Source organism: Lagenorhynchus albirostris, chromosome 14 (assembly GCF_949774975.1).
Source record: "Lagenorhynchus albirostris chromosome 14, mLagAlb1.1, whole genome shotgun sequence".
Lineage (NCBI taxonomy): Eukaryota > Metazoa > Chordata > Mammalia > Artiodactyla > Delphinidae > Lagenorhynchus > Lagenorhynchus albirostris.
This window is the reverse complement of record NC_083108.1, coordinates 56,312,265-56,337,477: the sequence shown is the minus strand read 5'-3', so window position 1 is coordinate 56,337,477 and position 25,213 is coordinate 56,312,265. Positions and strand designations below refer to the sequence as shown.

At 45.5% G+C, this 25,213-nt stretch overlaps 1 protein-coding gene across 1 annotated transcript in view; it reads left to right on the top strand.

The window, feature by feature from the left end:
- Nucleotides 1–25,213, top strand: part of L3MBTL4 (L3MBTL histone methyl-lysine binding protein 4) — a 244,946-nt gene that overhangs the window by 32,382 nt on the left and 187,351 nt on the right. The gene's annotated exons all lie outside the window — the stretch shown is intronic.

The following is a 25,213-nucleotide window of genomic DNA, read 5'->3' as shown; positions in this document are numbered from 1 at the left end:
CTTGTAGCTTTTTCTTGTTTACTCTTTTTAAAATTTATTTATTTATGGCTGCGTTGGGTCTTCGCTGCTGCGTGCGGGCTTTCTCTAGTTGCAGTGAGCGAAGGCTACTCTTCGTTGTGGTGTGCGGGCTTCTCACTGCGGTGGCTTCTCTTGTTGGGCAGCACAGGCTCTAGGCGCGTGGGCTTCAGTAGTTGTGGCACGCAGGCTTAGTGCTCCGTGGCCTGTGGGATCTTCCTGGACCAGAGCTCGAACCCGTGTCCCCTGCATTGGCAGGCGGATTCTTAACCACTTCACTACCAGGGAAGTCCCTTATTGTTGTTTACTCTTATAGCACTTACTGTGGGATTGATTTTTGGATATCATAATTACTTTATAAATTCAGTAATATTTCATTATTGAAAATGAGCATCAGGTTTTTTTCTTTAAATTCTTATTTAACTTTCATTATAAAGTTATTGCATTTATAGGAAAAGCTTAATCTTAATAGTACATAAAATGTTATTTAGAATTTTAATTCACAGATTATTTTCTTGTGGTTCCTAAGATACATACAGTAGTATCCAATTTAACGTATTTGTCAGCTTACAGTGTGATCATATTGGATTAGTATTACCGTAAAATACCATTTGAAAACCTTTAGCTCCTAAAGTAAGTTTAGTATATTCCTTATTTACCATCTCAGCATTGGACTTTAAAAATCTCTTAAGATTTAGCTCATCCTTCCAAAGAAGTATTTCATGTCTCTTCTCCTTATTCTTTTTCTTTCATGGAAATTGCTTTGACCATTACTAGAAGAAAAAGAGTTGAAAAGTATTGGGTACTTTTCACAGGCTTAGAACCCTAAGTGTTACCCCTGTGGTTGTGGGCATAATGGAAACCCTTTAGGATTTTAGGACTAAATTAAGATGTGAAATGGTGCTTTAGAAAATGTTCAGTGCATAGCTCCCACACACCCTTCAGTCTGCCAGAATGTATCAGTCTTGGAATGATATAGGTGTCTCTGGGCTTGTGGAAAACTTGTGGTCTCCCAAAGAGCCTCTGACCTCCTGCAACACCTGCCGCCATGGCCCCCACCCCGTCCCTCCCCAGGCAGGCCCGCAGCTGGGTAAGTGCTTGTCCTGCCCCGTGAGGTGGAGGTGAGGGGATTGTCTGGGGGCTGGCGCAGATGTCTGAATGGAAACAAATTATAGAGAAGGTTCAGAAGCATGGCTTAAAGTTCCATTCATGGGTGTTCCCAGGGAATACAAGGTGTTGAAAATGAGTGTCAGGTTTTTCTCTGAATTCTTGTCTAAGTAGATTGAAGGTAGTGGTGGGGTTATCTTTGCCAGTTGAGAAAGCAGTTGACCCTTTCCTGGTCTCCTCTTGGCCGGGGACATCCCTTTGTTCCTTTATTAATGTGTTGGTTATATGGTTCCACAATTTCCTCTTTTAATGTCAGTATCCTTCAAGCACTGTTTTTATCGCTGGCATGTGATAGATGCTTATTGTATGTGTGAACGAGGGAAGGAGTGAAGGATGAGTGGCATGGAATGTACCTTGGCATCCTCCCATTTGAATGAGACAGTTGTGATAGTCACAAAGCACTCTTCGCTCATGCTCAGCTGCTCTCCCGACTCCTCTTCCCTTGGAAATCTAACTCAGCCTCCTGCACAGGAAAGCACCATAGGTTACACTGGTCAGGTTTGATTCCAGCTCTGACCGTGTTGGTAACTTGGTAGTTACTCAGCTTATTTGCACTTCCCTCATCTGGAGAGTGATGTGGCTCACAGTGCCCACCTCCCAGGCTGGCTTTGAGCATCTGGATGAAGATTGTGTACAAAACTCCTGGAACTGTGCCCTGCCCTTTGTAGGGCATCAGCTGGCCGCCGCTGTGGTTATTAGTCAGTGCAGGTGCCCTGGGCTGCGCTCCCGGGGGCCCTGGTTTTCTGTGCTAATGAAGTAATTGTCATCAGTAGAGGGAGAGGAAACAAGCCCAGGCTACTTGGTGAGCAAAGCAGGGAGTCCCCGGGGATGCTAACGGAGCATGTGCGATTGTGCCACGGGCCTGGGTTTGAGTGTTGGGGGCCAGCCTGGTGAACAGCAAGAGCGATCTTAGTGCTGATGGTGATGACGGTGTCAGACACTCTTCTAAGGGCTTTATATACAGTAGTGTATCCTCGCAGCCACTGGGCGACATATAAGGTACTCTTGTACCCATTTTATAGATGAGGAAACTGAAGCTCAGAGAGGTTAAGTAAATGGTCCAAGGTAGCACGCTAGTATATGGGGGAACCAGGCTTTAAACCCTGGGTTTCAAACAGGGTTTTTCAACCCTAGAGATTATATTCTTCCTGCTCCTACTGTTACGTTCTACTTTTTGTCATAACTACCCCACTTGCTAGAGGGAGAGCAGATGTCTAGGACAGGGAGTGGAGTTCATCTGTAACACCACTCTACTGTGTCTTTTGTGCAGAGCTCACGTTGCCTGTCCTGCCTGGAGGTTTGTGTGGTCCTGGCATTCCATGGCAGAGCACAGCAGACCCAGCAAAGACAGACTTTGTTCTTTTCTGCCACTCCCTAAATATATAGTTGCCCATATGTGCTTGATTAGTTCTGTTTTATAACAGGTTTTTGAAACAAAATTCACATACCGTAAAATGTATTGGTTTTGAGTTCGTTCCCAGAAGTGTGCAACTGTCACCACTATCTAAGTTTATAACATTTTCATCCCCCACAAAAGAAAGCTCGTGTCCATTAGCAATCACTATTCGTTCTACACCTCCACCTTAGCCCCTGATAATCCGGCTTTCTGTCTCTATGGCTTTGCCTATTCTGAACATCTCATATAAATGGAATGATGTAATACGTGACTCTTTGTGTCTGGCTTCTTTCATTTACTGTAATGTTTTGAAGGTTTCATCCAAGTTGTAGCATGTAACAGTACTTTATCCCTTTTCATTCCTGAATAGTATTCCATTGTATGCATGTACCACATGTTGTTCATTCATCATGGGTAGACATTTGGGTTGTTTCCACTTTTTGGCTATTTTTTAAATTAATTAATTAATTAATTAATTTATGGCTGTGTTGGGTCTTCGTTGCTGTGCACGCGCTTTCTCTACTTGTGGTGAGCAGGGGCTACTCTTTGTTGCGGTGCACAGGCTTCTCATTGCAGTGGCTTCTCTTGTTGCGGAGCACGGGCTCTAGGCGTGCGGGCTTCAGTAGTTGTGGCTTACGGGCTCTAGAGTGCATGCTCAGTACTTGTGGCGCACGGGCTTAGTTGCTCCGCGGCATGTGGAGCAGGGGACCAGGGCCCAAACATGTGTCCCCTGCAATGGTGGGTGGATTCTTAACCACTGCTTTTTGGCTATTTTAAATAATGGTGCTGTGAACATTTGTGTGTGTTTTTGTGTGGACATATGTCTTCACTTCTCTTAGGCATATATCTAGGAGTAGAACTGCTGCGTCCTATGATAATTCTTTGTTTAATGTCGTGCTCCAAAGTGGCTGCACCATTTTACATTCTCACCGGCGGTATACAAAGGTTCCAGTGTCTCTACATCCTTACCAACATTTGTTATTGTCTATTTTATTTATTAGGCTTATCTCACTGGGCCTGAAGTGTTTAGCTCCAAAGAATCTGAATTATTACCTGTGACCACTAAAGAGAAGGGGGATGCTTCATGGTTGCAAGAATAGAAGCAGGGGTGGTAGTGGGTGTGGTGATGTCAGTCTCAGGAGTCACAGACGCTGTACTAGGAAAGTAAGAAGACCCAGGTGCCGAATGTGGGCTTTGTTCCAGGGAGCTCGTAGAGTATGTCACATATCGCATCTTTATCGTCACAACAACCCTCTTGTTTATTTTTTATTGAGATATAATTGACGTATAGCAGTATATTATCGACAGTTTCAGGTGTACCATATGATTGGAGATTTGTATATGTTGGGAAAGCATCACCACAATAAGTCTAGTTACACAACAGCCCTTCCAGGTAGGTGTTATTTCTTCTTTGCAGTTGGCACGGAGAACTGAATTTGAGCAAGGTTGCACAACTAGTTTACACTTAGATGTTTCTAACTCATTTTAGCCCTTACTCTGCAGCTCTGATGAGCCATTGGCATTAGGGGCTATAATTGTCAGCGTTAGGGACGATGGCAGCCCTATTCAAGATACTCTGTACTCCGCCGGTGCTAGCCAGGCCAGATATTCTGATTTTCATCCTGAAAATATCCATTTGGTTGTGTGTGGTTCATTGGTAGGTGAGCTGTGAAGTTTTTCTTACAATGGCAGGGTTTTCAGATGCTATTTCCCTCTTATTTTGATTACTGTGTTTATTAATTACCATGGTTACTCTCTAATAAATATTTATGATGTACTCAATGTGTGTCTTGTTCAGTTTATAGCCAGCTATTATGTTTAATAACTATTCTTTTGTTTGGTTGCACAGTGTACTGTGTTATATCTGAAAACCCGTTACTGTCACCGTATCAGGAATTGCACATTAAATTACAATAGACGGATGGATGCTTGTAGGAAGTTTAGCCTTTATTTGGAAAAGAAAAGTATCCTTCTACAAATAAACATAAAGGGAGGACTTAAAAAATAAGTAATATTTGAGTAATATTAATAATATTTGAGTAATATTTGATAAATATTTGCCCTGTGGGAACCGCAGCTAAGCTGTGAAATGAATTATAAATGAATTCCAAATAGATGTTTTAGGAAGTTCTACTGAATCATTAATAAATTGAGTCTCTTCAGCAAGTCTTTTCATATTTAATGCATTAACTGGATGTATTTGTGGCATTTCTAAATGAAATAAGAGCATCATGACCAAGAGAAATTGTCACAGTAAGTGGTCTATGTGTGTGACTTGAAACTAGTTTGAATTTTAGGTCAGATTAATAAGTTCAAAGCTTTTGTTTGAAAAAATCTTCAAGGTGGACTCATGCAAAGCAAAAGTCCAAATACAAGCCCATGAATGTTCATTTTAATTAAGGGTTGCCAGCACTTTGAGGAAGCTGCTTGACCCCTACAAGTCCTGGCGTAATTATCTGTCAAAGAGGGAGCAGAGTACGGAGTGCGTCCTCTCACTCACCAGCATCTCCATCTCGGGCGCAGTTTTGAAAATGATTTTGAAATACGAGAGTAGAACAAGATACTAACATTAAAAGTGACAGTCCTTTGAGCTAAACTTCTAATTAATGGCCATTACGTGCCACAGTGATTGATGACTATCTTCATTTGGGAAGGAGACTGGGACAACTTTCAAAAATATTATGACCAATTAATGAAGAGATAATTTTCAGAGTAGTTGAAACTATAAATTAGTGTCAACCATGATTTCCAGAAAAGTTGAAGCAGGTAGAAGGCTCTACCTGGTAAAGTTGCATTAGTGTGATCACGGTCACAACAAACAGCAATAATGACATCCGTGGCGGCTCACCCGGGTGCGGTGCCACGTGCTGCCCTGGGCGCGCTTCACATCCTTTTCCTCTCCCCGTCCACACGCCGCCCCGCAAGGGAGTCTCAGGGAGGAGCAAGCGCAGGCGCTTCAGCAGCTTGCCCGAGGTCGCGTGGCTCCTAAGCGGTAGAGCAGGCGGGGACCAGGTGGCCCGGGTCTTCAGCCGGAGCTCTTAACCTGCAGGGCAGCATCTCCGTCAGTTAAAGGGCCAGAGAGTAACCCAGCCTTGGGGGCCAAGTGTCTCTGCCACGGCCACTGGCTCTGTGGTTTAGCACAAAAGTCGCCGTAAACTATATGGAAGCAGGTGAGCGTGGCTGGGTCCCTAGAAAACTTTATTTATGGACCCTGGAATTTGAATTCCAAATAATTCCACATGTTATGAAGGTTCTTCTTTTGATTTTTCTCAAGCCATTTAAAAATGTAAAAACCATTTTTAGCTACTGGCATGCACAGAGGTGGGTGCTAGGGCCCTGTTTAGCCTCTGGGCTGTAATTGGCCAGTGCCTGTCTTAATAGATACGCTGTACTGATTAGATGATGAGAGGAACTTATTGAGTCGCTACCTTTAGTATAAGCAGTTTTATATCCGTGCCTTGTTTTTTCTTTTCTGGATATTTGATTTGTGAACCAAACCAGATCTATATTTAAATTTCAGTCTAGTTTCAGGTAAGTTTTATATAGTCAGTCAAGGAGGTAAATGAGATGATGCCACGGAATCAACACTTTCTAGACTTAAATGCATGCCTCCTAGTATCAGTGGATTACCAGCCAGTCATCTGATTTTCAGAGTGGGTGTAGTCAAGCCCCTCCCTGCCATAATGTACATTCTCTCCCAGAGTCAGCTTATCTGCCGCTGGCGTCGTATTCTCCAAGAACTGTGAGTCGAGACTCACACTGAACGTTTTTATGAAAGTCAGTGTATCCAGAACAGAAACCTTTCCAAGAGCGTAAAGAACTGCGGTGGCGGGCAGCCGGCCACCCTGCTGGAGCTGCTGCCGGTGCTCCCTCTCCCTGGGTAACCACACCCTGCCCGTCACACCAGCCTGCCCTGCAGGACCTGCTGATATCCTGACCTGTGACTGTTTGGCTGGAGACGCTAGTTTAGTCATGAGCTCCAAAGAATAGAAATAGCACGTTTTCACAGTTTCTATGCAGAACGCTGTCTTGTGTGGAAACTCTTAAATAAAAGGTGACGTGTGGTAGCACTGATTGTTTTGAACCCTTATTTTAGGGTTATGCATTTCTTTGCGTGTCTGAGGAAGGCTGTCAATGGCGCAGCTGCAAAATGCACGCCCCTGTCTACATAGATACGGGATTATGTTTGTGTTTCAAGGGTTAATGGACTTTTGACTAAGTCAGTAAAAGGCCCTCCATTCACTCTTCTCCATCACTTCATTCAAAGCTTTGTATTTACTCAAAAACTACGGGGCCGCTTGCCTGACGGATAGTGAAGACTGGTTTCCCAGACCTCGGTCGGAAGGTGCGGTCTGGACTCGCCGTCTGTCTGCAGAGCGAACGAGAGAGTCTTTGGCGTGTGTCTTAGCTTTGGAGGAGACACTCATGGTCTCTGCTGTTCTCCTGAACAGAAGTGCGCTGTTTCTGACCAGCTGCAGCTCTGACACCACAAACGCCCTCACTAATACTGATACTTCGCTAGTTATGCTGGGCATCGTCTCTTTTTCTCACATCCTGCTTCACACTCTATTTTTACCACCAGGAGAATCTCTCAAATATAAATAACTAAATGAAAACACCCCAGAATGAACTGATTAGGCAAGACGGTGATTAGGCATTTTCCCCCTTGTTACAAAATCTGTGTCATTTCTTGTGATATAAGGACAGGCAGTAGACTCCGGGAAAGGAGATGCTTCTATGAGAAGGCAGTGGGTAGATTCTTACTCAGGTTAATTTATTCCCAAAATGGACTTGTAGTATCTTCCCATTGCTACTGTAACAAATTACCACAAACTTAGTGGCTTAAAATCACACAGGTGTAGCACATTACATTGCCCCGTGTCACTGGGCTAGAATGGAGGTTTCAGCAAGGCTGTCTTCCTTTTGGAAGCTCTGGGGGATCCTGTTCCTGGCCTTTTCCAGTTTCTGGAGCAGCCTCTGTTCCTTGACTCTTGGTCCTTTTCTCCACATTTAGCAGGTAGCATCTTCAAACCTCCCTCTGACATTTCTGTGTCCTGTGAATAGGGACGGTTGTGATTATCTTGGGCCCACAGGATAACCCAAGATAGTCTCTGCCATCTCAAAGTCCTTCACTTAATCACACCTGCAAAATCCCTCTTGCCATGTAAGGGAGCGTTTTCACAGGTTTTAGGGGTTAGGATGTGGCCATCGCTGAGAACCATTATTCTGACTATTGCAGTGGTGTTAAAGTTAAGATACACATTAAAAACAGGTAGAAGAGGTGAGGTCTGCTATGCAATCAACAGCTTTTATTTACTGAGCACCGCAGGGTAGAAGGGACCATTCTAGGAGCCGGGGGCCCTGAGACGAGGCCCTCACCATCTAGTTGGGAGATGGGTTAAATCACAGTTCAGGGTAGAGTGCGTGACACAAACCGTAAGGTGCTGTGCAAGTTCACTGCAGTGCAGTGAGCGTTGTGAGCAAAGATGCCGTGGGGCAGATGGCTTCTCAGGAAGAACAGTTTTTCTTCTCTTAGAGATATTTGCATTTCCAAACACCAAATGCCTTTATTTACTATCATGTAGAGACAAAGGAGTCTTCAGATTTAATCTGCTTTAAATTGTGTGTGTGCGTGCATGTATGTATGTATTTGCACACACACACGCGCATACACACACACTTATTTATTTATTTATTTATTTTAATTGAAAGGCCCCTGGGCGGGCAGGCTGTACAAGCTCTGTGTTTGGACCTGGGAGCAGAGGCATCACAGGAAGCTGCATGGCTGTGGAGCCATTGGGGCTCAGCTGTGGGGAACAGGGCGCAGGGGCCGGCAGCTCAAGCAGGTGGGGCGGATCTTCTTTCTCTGCTACTACTTCTTAGAGGCTTATTGCCTGTGCGTCCTACCCTGGGCCTCCCTCCGGGCATTTGTGCCCTTGCTTCCTTGGCGGGACCAGCATGCAGCTGTGGAAACAATGGGACCAGGCTGCATTCACGTGGCGCTCTTCCGCCAGCTCCGAGGAGGCCTTTGACAGAACAGAAGTGGGGTAGATCTCATAAACTCAGAGGGTGGATCTCTGTTTCAGGACTGTCGAACCAAACAGGGAACTGCGGTGGGGTCCAGACGTGCAGGCTGGCCAGGGTGGCAGCCCCCCGAGAACAGTTGATGATCAGAGACACAGGCCGACACAAACTGGGAACAGGCGCCGCTGAAAATATCAGTATCCCGCCTTCCGGGTGGAACTGGGGTGGCTTTTCCACACTTAGCACAGGTGAGGGTTTCCTGCAGCTGCAGGCTCCCCGTCACCTGGGAGCAGGTCAGGAATGGAGGCACGGGCCTCACCCCAGACCTGCTGAGTCAGAATCTGCATTTGAACAAGAGCCTCCTCCCCAGAGCTGCAGTCATGTATTTAACCGTAACTTGATATCGCTTGTATGTTCCATGTTAATATGTCCTGGCTGAACTCCACAGCACGCAGACCCAGACCTGTTTCTTCCCTCAGCGTCTGCAGCTTAGTAAAGGGCAGCTTATCCACCAGATTGCTCAATCCAGACGCCTGGGAGCCGTTCCTAAAATCTGCCCATCTCAGAACAGCCACATACAGCCCGCCACCATATTCTATTGATTCTAACTCCCAGTACTGTGTCCCTCATCTCTTGACCTCTCTTCATCTCCATGACAACCACCCTAATGAAAGCCGGCATCACCTCTCACATGGGCCACTACACTTCCGTTCCAGCTGGGCTCTCTGCACCCCCGAGCCCCTGTCAATCCATGCTGCACAGAGATGCCAGAGTGGACTTAAAATGTGGATTGGAGCACGTGCATTGAGGTGCCTGACTAGGTCCCGCACACTGCACTGTCAGCTCACTTCCCCGACCTGTCTTCTCCCATCATTTATCACCTTAGAGGCAGCTGTACAGCTTAGAAAAGTGCAAGGATCTGGCTAGAGACTTTGGGCTTAGTATTAACAGTTCTCTTTGGAGTGGAAGTGATGCCCCACTCTCTGCCTCACAGCAGTGGTCATGCGCTGCCCCCTCTCATGCCTCTGAGTACTGGTGTTCATTTCTCTCTTGGGGAACCGGCCATACTCAGAACCCGTGTGGGCAATGACAGCTCTTTCACGATGGGCTTCTGCCCCTGGGACCTGGCAGAGCCCTTCCACAGGGATGGACGGTGCATCTGGATTTCATAATCGTTGAAACCGTGCTACAAGGGTGCGGGAGGGATGTGTACGGTAGAATCAGGGAAATAGAAGAATTCTATTTTCATGGTTTTTACAGCAAAGATTTGCTTTGTGAAGTCAGTAGATATTTTTTTTCCTAATAAGTGGAATTGGGCTCAATTTTATGTGAATGTGCCAAAGTTGGAGGTTTTGCATCAAGAACCTACAGGGAAGCAGACGTTGTCGTCTCATTTCCGTGTCACTGCATTGGCTTCCTCTTCTCCCGCTTCTGTTGTCCTTCTGCAGGTCCTCTCTGCACCGGGAAGGGGATTTTTGCCCGTTCTCTAATCGTTGCCTTTTACAGACTTCTGAATGAGGCCCGGTTGAGTCCTGCGGCCAGAGAAGACAAAGAGCCATTCCGAGGGGTTTGGCTTTAAAGTCATCTCCGCAGGGGTCCAGGGACCCCGAGTCCATTTCTGTGACTCCACCCCATCCTCCCCCCATCAGTTCACTGCCCCCCATCAGCCAAGGAGGCTGCTTCACAGTCCTCCTTCCTCTCAGAACCCTGCTTTTCATTCACCGGGAAGACAGAAGAAATGCAAAATAAAATCACCCCTGTCCCCACGGCCAGTCTCCCTTCCCGTTCATGTCTGAACACACACTCAGAGTTTCCGTGGGAGAATTATCCCGGCTCTATCAAAGCATTCACTTTCCTCTTATATGAATTTAATCTGCATCATAGGATTTACGGTTATCTGACATTAGATTACACATTCGTGTGTTTATTTCTTTATCACGTTTTGCCACTAGAATGTAAGCTCATGGAGGAAGCACTTTTCTCTCTTGATTTCCCAAGTACTCTTTTTTTTTAAAAAATATTTACTTGTTTATTTATTTATTTGGCTGTGTTGGGTCTTAGTTGCAGCACGCAAGATCTTCGCTGAGGCATGCGGGGTCTTTTGTCGTGGCACGAGGGCTTCTCTCTAGTTGTGGCATGCGGATTTTCTCTCTCTAGTTATGGGGAGCAGGCTCCAAGGCGTGTGGGCTCTGTAGTTGGCGGTGCGCGGGCTCAGTAGTTGTGGTGTGCAGGCTCAGCTGCCCCACGGCATGTGGGATCTTAGTTCCCCAACAGGGGATTGAACCCACGTCCCCTGCATTGGAAGGCGGATTCTTTACCACTGGATCACCAGGGAAGTCTCACCCAAGTACTCTTGACATCCTTGTACCTATAGAACAGTCCCTGGCATTTCATGGGCACCAAATAAACACTTGCTGAATGAATGAATGAATGAGGATTGTAAATAAAAACGTACTGATAGGTTGTTTACTGGAAGTAAATTGCTATTATTAAAGATTCCTTATTCCTTATTCCTTATCAAAACAAATGTGCATTAACCCTTGGCATTAACTAGATATCCTCTATGTAATCCCCCATAAAAGAGAAACTATTTATAATACCACATGGAACACTGGATTTTAATGGTGCGTCTGTATTACTAATAGACTTTTAATAGGCAACATGGTAGCTATAAGCATGGCTAAGAATGATATAATATTTGAATAACTAAAATCGTGCATTATTTCATTGTATGTGATGTTTTCTCCCTTGGAAAATTGACACAGTGAGTCATGGCAGTTACAATGGTGTCAGAGAAGCAGAGCCCATTATGGGGCCATTATGATAATAGCATATGACAAACAGTGGGGCTGTGGATGGTAATGTATACATAATGGATAACAAATGGCTGGGATTCTGAACGGTAACGGTTGCTAGCGATTTTCTAGTAATAATAACCTCCTTCTCTTAAAATAAGTGTAAATTTAATGTCAAAAACTGGCAGCAGCATGAAGGTCCACGTTGCTTTTGGGGGTGTCCCACTTCACCTGGCTTAGGCTTCTCCTTCCAGAAACCTGGGTTCATCTCTGCTTCCCAGCCACCAAGGCAAGTTCCTCTGACAGCCTGACCCCACGATGTCCCCCCATCAGGATGTATTAGGATGTATTAGGATGGCCTATCTCAGTAAATACACAACCGCAAGCCCCAGACTGACCTCGTCCTTTGCTGGGCTGCACACTGATTATTTCCCATTTGCATCCAGGATTCTGGAATGAACAAGCAATTTGCACCGCGGTGCTTTGTGCTGCCCTCAGGACACTTGCAGCCTGGCCTCTGCTCTGGCGCCTCCTTCACCCCTCCTTTGCTGGCTTCTGGGGCAGCTCCACTCTGCCCCAGAATGTCCACTCTGCGGGCATTCCCGCCCAGCACCTTCCTGCCTGACACTCTGAGGCTCTCTAGCTGCCCTGAGGCTGAGTGTTTCAGTGAGAGCTCAGAGATGTGTTTTTCTCTGGTCCTTCCTCATAGTTCATCTGTCACCACCTCTGAGCCAGGTCTGTGCTGGACCAGTGATTCCCTTCTGCTGAAGCTCATTGTATTGCTTCCGTTTCCAGAAACTATATATATATATATATATATATATATATATATATTTTTTTTTTTTTTTTTTTTTTTTGCAGTACGCGGGCCTCTCACTGTTGTGGCCTCTCCCGTTGCGGAGCACAGGCTCCGGACGCGCAGGCTCAGCGGCCACGGCTCACGGGCCCAGTCGCTCTGCGGCATGTGGGATCCTCCCGGACCAGGGCACGAACCCGCGTCCCCTGCATCGGCAGGCGGACTCTCAACCACTGCGCCACCAGGGAAGCCCCAGAAACTATATTTATTCAAGACTAAGGTCATAGAGGTTCCCCTTTGCTTAGGGCTGTGGATAGCGTGGCTGAAACCCCCCCGACCCCGCCACTCCTGCCATCTTATGGCAATAGGGCTCAGTGTCCCTCTTCAAGCCCACATTGCCCACTTGTCCGGGTGGTAAGTTCTATGTGTATTTATTACCAGTAGGCTCTGTGCAGTAATCATATAAATATATATATGTAAGTATTGTTTTCCATTATGGTTTATCTCAGGACATTGAATATAGTTCCCTGTGCTATACAGTAGGACCTTGTTGCTTATCCACTCTATATGTAATAGTTTGCATCTGCTAACCCCAAACTCCTAGTTCATCCAATTATAGTTAAGTTTAATTAATTTAAATGAAAATAGCCACATGTGGGGAATGGCTGTAGCAGTGGATGGTGCAGCCCTAGGGCATTTGGTGACACACAGAGTTGGTAGCCAGTGCACGTCCACCTGGAGAGCCCTCTCCAGGGCGTGAGGGCCAGTGAGCTGTCCCAAGATGCGAACAAGCCTGTATTGGATTTGGGATTCTCCATACCTGATCCTTGCATCTGCCATGTCAGCTTGTGTCTGGAGGTCAGGTTTCTGCCGTCTCTTTAACATTACTAGCAAATATTAGAAGCTTAGAGCATTGAAGAGATTTTTATCCCTTTTGGAAACCAAAATCTAATTCAGACGAGAGGAGAGAGACTGGTTAAACACTAACAAAATCAGTGAAATTGTCTAAATATTTAACCTGACCTGATTGTACCCTCGAACATGTTTTCTGGCCTGTGGGCATCCTCAGAACCAGGTGTTGCCTCACCAGACTGAGGGACCGTGTCCGCCGTTCAGTGATTTAACAGTCGTGCTCCAGGGCTGCGGGACCAGCCCATCTTTGTCGACATTTAAACTCCTCATCAGTTAGGTGTCCTGTCCACTTGGAAAAGGCTGAGAGACCTTCAGTCACTACTTGTTAAACACATGTCATTTCTTTTCCATTTTGACTGATTTGTAGAATTCTATAAAAGTTTAGGCTTCTGGGAGTGGCATTGAATTTGCTGAAGGTCAAGGCAAGTGGCTGAAAGGGAGAAGCAGACCCAGGGACACACGAGAAAAAAACACAATAGAAACTAACGTTTTTAGACCCGTGGTTATTTATTTCTTTAAAAATATTTATTGTACAGCCAGTGGTCAGAATACCAACAGGAGAAACAGAAATGAGGCAAAAGTCTCAAAATCTCAGTAAAGATTAGAATGAGTGAAGCGTACATTGAGAGCAGTGCAGAGTTTCTGGGTTTTGAAATAGTCTCTCCCTGATACACATCAGACATCTTATTACAAGCAGGTAATACATCAGATGGGCAGGGATGGGAGATGAACTGACACACGGGCTGAGCTGACCACCACTCTGTGAGTGCCGAGTGTGAGAGGCCTCCAGGTGAGCTTCCGTGTGGGGATTGTGTGGTGTTCGAGCTGTGTTCCTCACATCTTCTCTGTGAAGATGTGTCTACTATGAAGAATGTGATGTTTCATCAACAATAAAATACAAAGAGAGACTGAGGGAAGGTGAAAGCCGGCTTTAGATTAGCTTGGGAGTCAGAGTGGCATCGAGAAAGGGGGAGGGGTGGAAGAAGCGGGCTGGATTCACAGGTGCGGGGTGCAGGTGAGCAGGGAGGGAAGGGGAGGCCATCCACCGCGCTGGGCCAGGCTCTCCCCAGCACCCCGAGGTGGCCGTGAGCGCCCGTGGGTTTACACCTGTGCGAATGTGAGTCTGGCAGTTGCCCTAAGCAGGAGTCCAGTGGCCACCATGAGAGGACAGCAGAGCCCAGGCTGCAGCTGCGCAGGCAGAGGCCACCTGAGAAAGGCCAGTGTCGGCCGCTGGGGACCAAGACAGAGGCCTGGTCAGTACCGTCCAGAGTGGCGGGAGCGCCAGGGCCTCCGGTACCGACCATAACTGTCAGCGGCTCTGTTAGGCCCAGGCCTCTAGCCTTGTCTCTAAGTTACGCAGGGCCCCGCACAGTCATGCCTTTTGGGTGGAATTTCTGATCTTGAAGGAGTTCCTTAAGGAGTGTTTGTCCAGGTTCTGCTGCAGTCCTGAGGAATCCAGGACTAACCTAGCGCAGGTGAAAAGGGGCAGGAGTGATTGGCTCACTGACACGGGTGTAGACCAGGTGACACGCGTGGCTGAATCCAGGATCTGAAGCAGCTTTGCCAGTCTTTCTCCTGCTCCCCCACCCGCTCTCCAGGTCTGTCTCCGTGTCTGTCCCCCAGCCCTCCCCCCGCCGTGGGAGGAGGGTGAGAGCCCTTTCCTCCCGGCAGGGCTCCTCCACTGAGACGTGGCACGGCGGCCCCGTGGGGACAGTCTGTCCTCCTGCTCCAGCAGACAAGGGAGGGCGCAAGGGGTCAGGAGCCAGGATTTAGGGTCCTCTGAGTGGCCCACTGTTCCCTCCGGGGGGTCGGGACTGGCTGAGTCTCGCTGCCTGTGCTTGTAGGGTCTGGACACCGGAGGAAGGCAGCTCAGGCTCGGATGAAAAGCGGTGCAGTCACCGCCACGCCACTCGCCCTTAGCAGTGGTCCTCAGTCTCTGGATCTCAGGATGAAGGTCTGCAGTCAGAGCCATTTCTCTGCCCTCTGGGGACACACTTGGGGATGTCACTGATACTGTTAGATGCTCAGAGAATTCAGGCTTTGCACTGAAGTCTCTCAACTCCCATGGGAGCATTCTTCACCTGGGGGAGGGGATCAGGGCTTTGGACACTTTTTTTTGGATAGATAGCTCTGTAGGAGCAAACGGTTTCATAAATGATGTGATTTAGCTAGTGATAATCTATTCAGAGTTTCAACCCAAGACCCACATTTTAAGGGTAAGAATTATGTGTATCCAAAGTCAAGTTGAGATTCCAAGGTTCTGTTTGAGGGGCTCTAGGTTAGGGACTAATTGGGGGTGATACTTGCACTTGTGGGAGAAGTAGCCATTGACGTAGTCACCAGTGATGCTGACGCCGCCCTGTGTGCTTTGGGCGTGTCCTAGTCACCGTGTGACCAACCGTGTGAGCGGGATGCAGATGCAGGAGAGATGTAGGGGGCGAGGCTGAGGCTGCAGCAGGCAGGCACAGGCAGGGGTGCAGAGAACAGAGGAGCCGTCCTTGGGGCTGCGAAGCCGACCCCTCGGCCCCTCGGCCGCTGACCGTCAGGGTCCACCAACACGTATGACGATGCTGTCTGTTCTGGTTTGGTTTGCAAACCGTTCTTCAAAATTCCATTTTGTTTTTCTAGCACAGGGAAACCAGGCTGTATGGAATAGCTAATAAGGCCAATCAGATAAGCAATAGGCATCTGCAGAAATTAAACTGAGAGGGAGCAGGGATTGCATGGAATTTTAAGAATGTTTTCTCCTCAGTGACAAAATATTTTATCCCTAAAATAATGTTTTCATAATAAAAATAAATTTCAGCCATTTTTCAGCTGCAGAAATGTTGGTGAGGCTTTTCTGCGTTTGCTGTTTGCATACATTTGTGTTTGTTCCTCAAAGAGTCTGAGAGTTAGAAGAGATTGATTCATCCCAGTGTATCTGCCCCAAATGGAGGATCGTGTCACACGATCCACTGCAGCTGCTGTTGGCCACGTGCAGCTCTAACACCGGGCAGAAAACCCTGGCAAATCGGTTAGCTCAGCTTTACTCGGTAAATATGCAAGTAGGTAATCCAGTACCCAGTAAGGGGTGAGAGGTTTGACACCCCATCTCCAGAGTGCACGGGTCCAGGTGGGAGGCTTCCACACATCCAGGTGAGGTGATGGGGCTCTGAGGCCAGATGGGAGCCTGCCTCCCTTCCCTGGACCACCTGCTGCTGAGCCCAGATACCCTAGTGCGGCTCAGGTGGGTTTGCTCTCAGCTGCCTGAACAGACACTGGAGGTTGATGGACTAGAGCCCCAGACCATGGTCTCCTGATGAACTGTTGGGTTCCCAACCTAACGCCACCGTCACCTCCAAAGATTGCTTTTTTTTTTCTTCTTCACCTGATAATATCATCACCCATGATCCCTGCTTGTGACGCCTGCTCCGCATCAGGCACCTTCATACATCACAGCCCACGGTTAGGAAACCCTGCACTTGGAGAGCTTGGCACCATCACCTCCATTCTGTGCTGAGGACTTCAAAGGTCAGGCTGTATAAGCATCGTGCTCAAGGTCACTTGGCGAGCGAGAGGTGGAACTTGGATCCCTTGTGGGTTCCCACTGCCCCACACTGGGAGGATCAGCCCTGCTGTGGCAGCGAGGGCTCAGCTCACCTGCCCACCTAGAGCAGGGTGGAGATTGGGGTTCCTCGGTACTTCTCCTAGTTGCCTGTGTCGGCTGCACCTTTATTGCCGACTTCCCGTCTGGGGGCCTCTGTCTTCCTTACTGGTCGTCCGGTGCTCCGGTGTTCTCTGCCTTGGCAGTTCCAGGCTAAGAACCACAGCGAATAGAGTGGAGAATCAGAGACCTTCCTGTTAGATGCTCTGATTTTGCTGAAATGACAAGGACGGGCCGTTGTTCATGCCGCGCAGCACGTGGGCTGTCATTAGTTAAATGGGCTACTTCCCACTGTGCTTGCTGTTAAACTGGTGATAGCTGTGATGCCATAGTTGTTCCTTTACTAAAAAAAAATTTTATTTTTTATTTTTTTGGCTGCACCACATGGCATGCGGGATCTTAGTTCCCCAACCAGGGATCGAACCCATGCTCCCTGCAGTGGAAGCGCAGAGTCTTACCCACTGGACCACCAGGGAAGTCCCGAAAAAAATATTTTTAAAAGAAATGACAAAGATGACTATGATGGTGGCATTTAGCAGCCGATGTGTGGCATTTGGGCCAGTTTTCAGAGGAGGATGGGCTGCAGTAACCATCACCCACCCCCTTGAGGGGAGCAGCTCATGCAGAGTTGCTCACTGAATCAATTTCCTCACCTGAGTTACAGGATATTTACGTATTTCGGTGGCAATGTGGGCAGCTGTGCTCCTGAATTTTAGTAAAGCGTGAAGCTGATCCCTGTAACACTCACTGGCGCCTAAAATTCTTAAAAGTTAAAACTACAGAATTTCTTTGATTTTTTTTTTTTTTCCTGTGGGAAGGACTTAAATAGGGTCAAATCTTCTCTGCTGTCTGTAACTTAATTTTGGAAAGTTTGCCTGGAAGACATTGAATGGGGGTAGGTCTTCTCTCCCCAACCCCACAAAACAGTGTTGTGAGCCCTGCGAGCTCCTGCTGGGGCTGGAAGACTCCTTTGTCCTTGGTGTTCCCTGGGGTGCTTTCGGCCAGAGAGCAGGGCTCACGAGCTGGACAGTGAGTTAGAGCTGATGGAAGAGGATGTAGAGCACATTCAGGACTGGACCCTGTGCTGGGAGGGGTCCCAGTCTCCCACTCTGCCTCTCCTTCACCCCCAGAAGCCGAGGAGAAGATTCAGGACCCACCCCGCCCGACCCCCCAAAACCCCAGCCCTGCCACCGCTTACTCCGATTCCGCTGGGAATTGTGCCCCTCATCCCTGTTTATGGCTGTTGGACCAAGAAGCCCACACTCCCAGGTCACCTCCTGACTCTGCCCCACCCCAGTCCCAGTCTGTGCCCTGCGCCCTCTGGAGTCTCCTGGCGTTTTTCTGCCTCCGTTGGAAGGAGACCTCTTTGGAGGAGATGCCTTTGCTCTTGCTAACACTTTCTTCATCTTGCTCCCAGGACACCACGTTCTCTGCTTGTCCTCCTCACTCATTGGCTGTTCCTTCTCAGAGTCCTTTTATTGGATCCCTTCTTGTCTCCCCAACTCTCAATACCTGCGTGCATCAGGGCTTGTCATGGGACCTCTTCAACTGTATTTACTTCCTTTGAAATCTCATCAAATGTCATGGCGGTGAATATCACTTATATGCTGATGGACTCCAAACTCCTGTCTCAACTGCCTGGCCCACGAATCCAGTTGGTACCTGATCGGCATCTCAGACGCGGCATGTCCCAAATTTGAATCCCTGATCTTCTTCTCTAAGCCTTTTCCGCCCACTGCTTTCTCCCTCTTGGGCAAAGGCCATTCCATCCTTCCCATTGCTCACGTCAAAAACATGACCTTATCTTTGACTCGTCCCTTTCCGTCATAACTAATATTGAAATCGGACAGCAAACTGTTTGGCTCCAGCATTGAAACATACAAAGAATCAGGCTTCTATTCACCACCTCTGCTGACCCCACTCTTGTCCAGGCCACCAGCACTGCTCACCTGCACCTGGTCTCCCAGCTTCCAACCTGGCCACCTGCCCTGTGCTCCAGGCCATCCCAGGGCAGCAGCCAGACTGACTCTTGGAAACGCAGGACAGGCATGTTACTCTTCTGCATAAAGCCCTCTAACGCCCCGATCTCTCCCACCCACGAGTCAAAGCCAAGGCCCCTGCCCTTCCTGACGTCACATCTCTGGCCTCCGCCCTCCCCACTCTCTCCCTTGCTCACCCTGCTTCCGCTGACCCAGACTCCGTGCTGTTCTGAGCACACAGGCTGCGGCTTTGGGGCCCTCGCAGCGGCCGCTCCCCGTATCTGTGGCATTCTCCCCCATAATCCAGATCTCTAGCTCCCTCAACTCTGTGAAGCCTCCCTTTGCCGCTTCATTTCAAGTGGCAACAACCCCCCACTGGCACACTCCTAGCCCCTCTGACTCTGCTCCATTGTTTCCCCCCGTTTTTACCACCGTTTAACTTACTAAAAAATTTACTTGATCTGATAGTATCTGATTATCCCTACTAGAATGTGAGCTTCAAAAAACAAGGAATTTTATTCCCATTTTGTTCACTGATATATTCCTAGTGGCTAAAATACTCCCAGGTGTGTAGTAAGTGCTCAGTTAGTATTGGTGTATTGAATGAACGAATAAATGAAGGATCATGTAGGGTTCTGTCAATTCAGAATCTTATTATTGGACTAGCAAGCATGTCACATTGGAGTAAATGTTTATGGGCCCATTCCTGTGTTGCTTTGTTTTTTTCCTAAACTATACGATAATTTATAGAGTTAAATGTACACATCTTAAGTGTACAGCTTAATTAATTTTTATATATGTATCTGTCCCTGTAACTACCATCAAGGTTCCATTACTCAAAAATTTTCTCTCAAGCCCTCCTCAGTCAGTATCAGAGCCCCCTCACAGAACCTCCAGAGGTAACCATTATTCTGACTTCTATTTTATCGTAGATTAATTTTTTGCTGTTCTTGCCTTTCTTGTAAGTGGAGTCTTACACAGTGTACCCTTTTGTGTCAGACTTCTTTAATTCAGCATTTTTATTTTCAATCTCTCTATCCTTATGGATTGAAGCAGATATAAATCAGATATAAAAGCAGATGTAGTTGAGTCTTGCTTTCTGTTTGGTCTGGTAATCTCTGGATCTTTCCTTTTTAGCAGTTTGACGTGACGTGCCTTGGTGGGTTTTTCTTCGTATTTTTCATGTTTGGAATTAACTTGGTCTCTTGAATATGTGAGTTGATGTTCATCATACATTTTGGAAAATTCTCAGCTATTATCTCGTCAAACATCGACTGTGCCCACGCTCTGTCTCTCCTTCTGGAATAATAGTTACACTTAACGTTAGACCACTTGAGAGTATCCCACATCTCTCATGATTTGTTCTATTTTTTTCCAGTCTTTGTCTTTTTGTGCTTGAATTCAGACAGTCTCTATTGGTCTGTCTTTCCTACTGTCCTTCCTGCCGCTGTTCCCTAGTCGGCTGTTAAGCCCCATCAATGAATTCTGGACTTCAGATATGGAAGTTTAAATTCTAGAATATCCACTTGGTTCTTTTGTAGATAATATGTTTTTCTGATGCATTTCTCTATCGTTTATCCATTTGGTTTACCTTTTTCCTGTTTCTTTTAACATAGTTAAAATAATAATGTTAATGTCTTTGACCACTCATTTCAACATCTGGATCATCTGTAGGCTTGCCTCTGTTGGCTGTATTATCTTTTGATTATGAGTTGCATTATTTTGTTTCTTTACATTTCATAATTTTTCACGTATGCTGGATGTGTGTATAAAAGATGGGTGTATGCTGGATGTGTGTCTATCTACTCTAAAGACTAAAGTAGATATTATTTTCCTCCAGAGAGGCCATGCTTTTTCTTCTCTTAGGCAGCTAGTGTAAGGGACCGTAGTGAGTTGAATGGTGGCCTCCAAAAAGATAGATTCACCTCCCTACCTCGATAACCTATGATTGGAACCTTACCTGGAAAGAGGGTATTTGCAGATGTAATTCAGTCAAAGATCTTGAGATGAGATCATCCTGGATTGTCCAGATGGGCCCCAACTCCAGTGACAAGTGTCCTGTAAGAGACAGACGAGAAGACACGGGAGCATGGAGAGACGCAGCCCCAGCCAGAGGAGTACCTGGAGCCCTGGGATGCTGGAAGAGGCGAGGGGTGGCTTTCCCTTAGAGCTTTCAGAGGGAGCGCAGCCTGGCCAACGCTTTGATTCCAGACTTCTGGCCTGCAGAACAGTGAGAGAATGGATTTCTGTTGTTTCAAGCCACCAAGTTTGCAGTAGTTTGTTCCAGCAGGCACAGGACACTCATACAGGGACTGACCACTTGGGGTCTGGGAGGAATTGAGCTAGGTTTGGGAGCGGCTGCAGGTCTGGTTTTATTTCACCTCTGGTTTCAAAAGTATTGAGAAAGCTTTTGTGTATGCATCACAGGCCCCTCCCCCTCCCTGGTGATTGAAGACAGGAGATGGCAGGAGAGTTCTCTGATCTCCAGTCCTGCCCTCCAGCCCCGCCCACCTCCTGTGCCCTTAGGCACTCAGCAACACCCAGACAGGAGAGAACCAGGTCCAGATCTGGGTTCCTCCAGATGCCAGTGCGTCTAGCCAGCCCATCTGGCTCCTTAGCCCCACACTGGCTGCCCCTCCTCCCAGCAGAACCCTCTGCTTGCTGAGGAAGGGCCCACCTTGCCCGGTTTTAGATCATTTATACTTCTCTGTACATACAGTTCATTAAAAACTCCACATTTATAGTTTTGTAGTTAGTTTCTAGATATGTCCTAATTGTAGTACTTGTAATTGACCTTCTAACTGCCCTAGTGCTCACCATCCTAATAGAGGCAGAACTCCTTAATGTATCTGTTGCCGTTTTAAACATTTAATAAATTAAACTTTCAATATTAATTATGTTGCATACATACACATAAATATTAAAATATATATGTAATAGATATATACATATAAACATGCATATAAATATAGGCATAATTCTATTAAAATATTTATATATAACTATACACATAATTCAAAATGTAATTAATTAATTCTTAAGAATGATCTGTGTGGAGATTAGCAGGACTGGTGTATGATTTGAGTGAAGGCCAGCAGTTGCTGATTTCAGATTTCAAGGCCTAGGCTTTCAGGGTAGAAAAGTGGGAGAGAGGCGGGGAATGAATGGATAGGCATAAATATTCAGGAACATACGCACCAAAACACTGGAAACAAGTTTCTGGCTGGACATTGATGATTTCTTTTGGCTTTTATCTAAAATAAACTAGACAACTAGCTTGAGAAGATTAGACCTTTGTATGATACTTTATTTTACATTACGTTAAGCTGTGTGGCCTGCAGTTTTAGAGGGCAGAAGCCACGTTGTCGTGAATAGTTGGTTTTTGTTTTTTGTATTTTTCTGCACCAAGAGCCCTCTGGGCCAGCAACTATATTTTCAACAGAAAAAATTTAGATTTCTGATGTTGAATTACAAACAAAAATGTAGAAAACATTAGCAAACATGTTAATTACAAACATTCATTCTCCTCCATTGCTTGAAAGTTATTCACTGGCTTGAACATTATTTATTTTCTCCAGAAATTTAATCCATTTTCAGAACGCACTGTTGTGGTTGAGATAATTACTCAGTTATACGTGAAAAGAGGAGAAGGCTCCTGCCGTCGACTGGATGGATTACCTGTTTCAAAGGGCACGGTACATGTAAATATAAGAAAATTGTACAGAATTTTAAAGTCATAACACAGTTTTGAGCCCCATCTCTTTGTTCTTTAGAAACAATATACATTTATTCGAATGACCTGGCGTACTTCATATGACACGAACATAATCAGTATGTAAATGAAACCTACTAACCATAGATATTAATATTGAAATAGAGCCAAGATCTTCATCTGTTATGATTTGACTTTTCAGATGAAAACCTTTGAACTGAGTAATGTTGGAGTGAAATACAAGTTGTTTCTTTTTTTGTAAAAAGAGACTAAACAAACAATGAAAAAAATGATACCTCAAATATATTTGCTAAAAATAAACATCTGGGGCTTGCACACACTTACTCTGAGTATGAATGGACGGTAATATCCTTTTTCTAAATGCACTACTGTTTTCATGCATGTCATCAGTAACCCAGGCTGGAGCAGAGAAGACAGAATCGTTGATGCCAACCTTTGGTGCGTGTCCTGTTTTGAGATTTTAAGGTCTGGAATCGCAGCTTCTGAGCAGGGCGTTCTGTCTGTTTAGGGTCCCTGTCGCCCCAGGCTCACTGACAGCCTAAGCTCTCAGCACAGACTGTAGAATGCATCCCCTCCCCTCCCCCTCACCACCACATTAGTAAACACCTGTTTATAGCAGTTTCTTTTACCTGATACATTATAGCCATCTATCCAAAAAAAAAAAACACAAAAATTACAAGGTATACCAAAAGGCAAAAACCACAATTTGAAGAGACAAGCAAGCATCAGAACCAGACATGGCGTGGTTGTTAGAATTATCAGACTGGGAATTTAAAACTAATTATTATTAATGTGCTGAGGGTCCTAATGGATAAAGTAGACAGCATGCAAGAACAGATGGGCAATATAAGCAGAGAGATGGAAACCCTAAGAAAGAACCAAAAGAAATACCAGAGATTAAAAAAAACCCCACTGTAACAGAAATGTAGAATGCCTTTGATGGGTTTATTAGTAGACTGGACATTGCTAAGGAAGGAATCTCTGAGCTAGAGTATATCTCAATAGAAATCTCTAAAACTGAAAAGTGAAGATAACAAAGAAAAAAACTAGAATACCCAAGGACTGTGGGACAATTATAGAAGGAGTAACATATGTGTGATGGGAAGAGATAGTGATAAAGTTGTCAATTCTCCAAATTTCTGCCTATGAACAGAGCATCAAACAATACCAGACAAAACTAATAGAACCACAAGGAGAAATGGATGAATCACTATTGTAATTGGAGACCTCAACACCCCTCTCTGAGAAGTGGACAGATGCAGCAGGCAGAAAATCAGTAGGGAGATAGTTGAACCCTGAATAAAACCTTCAGTCAACTGTTGATGGACTATTTCATTCAACTACAACAGAATACACATTCTTCTGAGACTCACATGGAATATTCACCAAGATAGACTACATCCTGGGCCATAAAACATACCTTAACAAATTTAAAAGAATAGAAAACATATGGTATCTGTCTCGGACATTGTATGGAATTAAACTAGAAATCAAAACCAGAAAGATAACTGGAAAATCCCCCAAAATACTTGGAGATTAAATAACACACATCTAAATAGCACATTGTTCAAAAAAGAAAGCTCAAGAAAAAAATTTTAAATTATTTGGAACTAAATGAAAACGGAAGCACAGCTTATTAAAATTTGTGGGATGCAGTGAAAGCAGTGCTTAGAGGGAAATTTATAACATTGAATGTGTATATTAGAAAAGAGGAAAGATCTAAAATCAGTAATCTAAGTTTCCATTTTGGGAAACTAGTAAAAGAAGAGCAAATTAAATTCAAAGTAAGCTGAAGAAAAGAAATAATAAGAATTAGAAGTCAATGAAATTGAAAATAGGAAATCAGTAGAGATCAAGGAAACCAAAACTTGGTACTTTGAAAAGACGAATAAAATCAACAAGCCTTTAAACAGGCTAACTAAGAAAAAAACAGGGAAGACACAGATATCAGAAATGAAAAGAGGACATCACTATAGATGCCATGGACATTAAAAGGATAATAAAGGAATACTATAAACTCTGTGCCCACAAATTTGATAACCTAGATGAAGTGGACCAATTCTTTGAAAGATACCGTCTGCCGAAACTCATACAAGAAACAGACGAGCCGATAGGCCAGTGTCTATTAAATAAATTGAGTCAGTAACTAATAACCTCCCAAAACAGGAAGCACCAGGTCCGCATGGGTTCACTGGTGAATTCTATCAAACATCTAAGGAAGAAATTATACCACTTCTCCACAGTCTCTTTCAGAGGATAGGAGGAAAGGGAATGCTCCCTAACTCTTTCCGTGAGGCCAACATTAACCCTGATACCAAAACCAACAATGACCGTATAAGGAAAGAAAACTCCAGACCAATATCTGCCATGAATGTAGATGCAAAAATCCTCAACAAAGTACTAGCACATTGAATCCAACAACATATGGGAAGAATTACATACCATGACCAAGTAGGATTTATCCAAGGTATGTAAGGCTGGTTCAACATTGGAAAATCAATGTAATCCATCACATCAACCAGCTAAAAAAAAAGGAAAATCACATGGTCGTATCAATAGATGCTGAAAAAGCATTTGACAAAGTGCAACACGCATTCATGATTAAAATTCTCAGTTATCTACACGACCAATTTAGGACTTCCTGCCAATAAAGTTGATGTTGTACTAACAGGTAAATTATAAGAATAGATAGGATAAATATCTAATCCACCCATGGCTCAGAATTTTAGAAACAGTGCTCATGATACACT